The following is a 4,371-nucleotide window of genomic DNA, read 5'->3' on the forward strand; positions in this document are numbered from 1 at the left end:
TGGCCGGGGGGGGGGGGGCTAAAATAAAGATGACCCTCGGGCTCTGGAAACCCAAGGGAAAAAGGGCTAGGTGAGGCAAATGGTAAAACCAAGGTTGGGCCTTGCTGGAGGAGTTTTATTCAAAGTGAACTGTCAAGGAGGTCCCATAAATCAGCCAACCACGTAAGGAACGCAAAATCCGGGAACATAACACTGGTATGACGGAAACTAGGGCGGCAAGAGTGGAACAAAACACCAGGCATAAGGCCGAGTCTTCCACCCTTTACCAAGTATATAGATGCATTAATTAAATAAGAGATATCATGATATCCCAACATAATCCTGTCCACCATGGGGCAATCTTCAACTTCACCTGCAACTAACAACGCTATAAGAGGGGCTTAGCAAAAGCGGTAACATAGCCAAACAACGGTTTGCTAGTAAGGGTGAAAAGGTTAGGGCTGACATGGCAAATTGGGAGGCTTGAAGAGCAAATGATAGGTAGCGCAGCATAACGATAGAACGAAGCAACTAGCATAGCAATGATAGTAGTGAGATCCAGGGTAGCAGTCATCTTTCCTGAAATCCTACTTGGAAGAAGAATGAGTCCATGAAGAAGATGAAGCCACGAAGAGGAACCAAGCGTAGACGAACGAATCTCACGATCGCAACGAAACGGGAACTATTGAGAAGAAGCACACAACATGGTAAACACACCACACATGAACAAGACATGATGCTCAACCAAGTATGATGCATGACAAAGCTACATCAAGATACTCATGGCAAGAGATGATGCAAACAAGAGCAACACATCAAAGCAAGTTTAAATGAGGCCGGAAGCAACATATAACAATTCCGGCAAGTCCTCATATGCAAATTTCGAAATTGGTCCAGAGCTGAATAAATCTTATGTTCAAGTTGTTAAACAGCAAGGTAAGATGCACCAAGATAATCTACACGAGATTCTAGTCAAGTTACATATAAAGTTCGTTTAGTTCGGAGCTACGGCCTAGAAGATATGAGCAAAACAAGTTAAACATGGCATTGATGCAAAATGCATACAAACATCAAGAAAACACCTCAAAATAAGGATGCAACATGATAATATAAAAATACATGCAAAATCAAGCAAGTTTCATATAGAGCACACTCAAAATGGAGCAACGGTTCAACACATACACTCTATACAAGTCATAACAACAATCTGTCCAAAACAGCAACTAGGCATCTTGCAAGCATCAAAACAATATGCTACAACATCTGAACATGAAAACAAAAGACATGACCATGATGTACAAGTAAAGCATAACAAAACATGAACATTGAGCTATCTCCATAATTTACTAGAACATGCTCAAATAGACATGACAAGATTGCAAATAATAACAGTTTCAGACTTAGCAGAAATAACATCAGGTTGCAATGTTTAGAGCTATCAAACAACATGCTACAGTAACTTAACATGACAAATAAATGCATGGTCTGAATCTACTGATTGCATAGAACAAAATTCCTTTACTGACCATGGGCCAAAAGGACACATAAAATATGATGGCACCCATGTAAACATAGCAAGTTATATGACAGATTCATACATGGCAGAAACAACAATAAGTAGGCATGTTGGTGAGCTTCTACCACCCACCATAGATTAATACATGGCATTACATGGTGACAAACAGTAAGAAGACATGTTTATAAAGCTAAGCATGGTAAGAGCAAGTTTTTTTTGACTATAAACAGTAGGGTAAAACCCCATGCAACTTTTATTAATTATAAAAACGCAAAGAAACAAAGGTGTCTAAAGGGCTTGAGGTACGCCCAAGAATCCAGAAGACAAAAGACCTAAAGCCTAGGAAACAAAAGTAGAAAGACATAAAAGAAATACAGAAGAAGAAAGAAAAAACTAAGAAACCAACTAGCCTAAGAACAAAATAATTACAACATGCTCTGAAGCCAAACTCAAAATTGTCTCGCCTGCTTCTTCCTCATTCTATATTTGAGAAGCTTCAGTTCCTCCAGAAATATGAACTTCCACCCTTGGAATGAAGGTGCAATATTTTCAAAGATTTTATTGTTTCTGGTGATCCAAATAAGAGCAAGTTCATAGCATGCTTGGAGCACTAGAAAATCACATGGCAAAACTGAACTTAATGTTAACAGTCTGACAGCAACATTATTTAGCAAGTTTTGACCAAAATAACAACATGCTACAGCAGGCTATAAATGCAACAAGGGGCATGGATGGATAGAGCATGACATGTATAACAAAACGTCCTTAGTGAACATCTCCATATTATGCATAGAATGACTTATAGCAGCAGGTTTACATAGCATCACGGAATAACAGGTTCAGCCTAGCAAAACAGTAACAACAAGTACCCTACTTCACGAGCTCTATGCACTCACCACAAGACTCACAAAAATACATGTATTGCACCCCTGTAAAGATGGCATGACATAGTTCAAAACACATGTAGAGCTCATGCTCATAGGATGCACACATCAAATGCAAAAAAAATGACAAATCATCAAGTTATAACAGTTTCAGCAGATTAACATCATATAGCACTCTTGCAACGATGATTAGAGCTTCAAGAAGAACTCAAACAAGCATGGCATAATGGAATGAAATGAAGAGCATCTCATGACGAACATTTTGACATATTACACGCACAAAACCGAGCAGTATGCAACAAGATATGACAGGTAAAACATAGCATCAGAATGTCAGGGATTTAAGGGGCTTAGAGAAAAAATGAGGGGGCGGAAAGTCAACCTCAGATCTGCACGGATTTCGAGGTTCGCCGGAGAAACCGACAGCGGCAAGGGAGATGACCGGAGGAGGTCGAGGAGGTCGGGGAAGGGGCTCTCCGGGCCGGATCTGGCCGGATCCGGCCGGATCCCGGCAGGGGCGGCGCGGAAGGCGCGGGGCGCGGTCGCCGGAGCTCGCGACCGGCGAGTTGGCGACGACGGCCGGCGGGGCCAGATCAGAGGGGAGGCGCGGGGGCATGATCGACGAGGGGGCGGAGCCGGCAGGAGGCGGAGCCCGGGGTGACCGGCAACGGGGTAGAGGGGCGACGGCGGGGCGCGGGGCGGCGCCCGTGGCGGCGGCCGACGGTGAGAAGGCGAGGCGGCGTCGGGCAGGCGGGTGAGGCGGGACGACGCACGGGGCCGGCTCGGGCCGCGGGGGCCGAGGACGAGCCGCACGGGCCGGCGCGGAGGGCGGTGGCGACGCGCCACGTGGCGGTGGAGGGAGGAGAGAGAGGGCCGGCAGGGCGACGTGGCGAGGCGTGATTGGTCGGGGGCAACGGGCGGACATGTCCTGCTGCGGCCGAACGTGTTCGGTGGCGGCGGGGAGGATTAGGCTAGGGTTCATCTGCGCGAAAAATCCGGGAGGGCCACATATTTATAGGTAGAGGGAGCTAGGAGGCTCCAAATAAGGTGCGTTTTTCGGCCACGCGATTGTGATCGAATGGCGGAGAGCATGGAGGGGGTTTAGATGGGTTTTGGGCCACTTTGGAGGGGTGTTGGTCTGCAAACAAAAGAGGCTTTTGCGGTTATCCGGTTAACCGTAGGAGTATCAAACGACCTCCAAATGGCACGAAACTTGAGAGGCGGTCTACCGGTGCTATACCAAGGCCGCTTGGCAAACCTCGGGCGATTCCGAGAAAGTTTAACACCTGCTCACAACAAGAGACAAAAAGGGGGATGCTGGAGGACATAGGAGTGCCGGATTGCAAAACGGACAACGGGGAAAATGCTCGGATGCATGAAACGAACACGTAAGCAAAAAGAGATGCACATGATGACATGGCAAAATGCAACACGCAAGCAAATGACATGGCAACTATGGCGAATAACTAGTAGACACCTGGCGCATCAAATCCGGGGCGTTACATGGGCCGAACGAATTTTTTTTGTCATACATATGACAGTTCTATGAGGATAATTGTGACAAAACCTGGTATCATCATAGATGTGGTGGGCTCCTACTTCTATGACAAAAAATCATGACAGAAAATGGGCATTTCGTCCTAGGCGGGACAGAGACGCAGCTGCATGACATTCTTTGGGCCGTCCATGACGGAAAAAACTGTGCTAGAAGCGAGGGCGAGGAAAATTTCGGGCAGTTCCCGGTTAAGGTGGGCGGTCGGGGGCCGAGCGATGCGCGTTTTTCTCATACACGTACGTGCATGTGTGCGAGGAGTTGGCTCAAACTGAACCCGAGCGAGGCGTTGGGCTCTAACTGAACCCGAGCGATTGCACTGCAGGCTACATGCTACTGAACCCGAGCGATCGATCGATGTCTGTTAACTGAACCCGATCGAGCGATTCCTTCGCTACTGCTGCTAACTAAAGCCGATCGATTGGATGAACAGTGAGCAT

The sequence above is a fragment of the Triticum dicoccoides genome, chromosome 6B, assembly GCF_002162155.2.
Source record: "Triticum dicoccoides isolate Atlit2015 ecotype Zavitan chromosome 6B, WEW_v2.0, whole genome shotgun sequence".
NCBI classification, from domain to species: Eukaryota; Viridiplantae; Streptophyta; class Magnoliopsida; order Poales; family Poaceae; genus Triticum; species Triticum dicoccoides.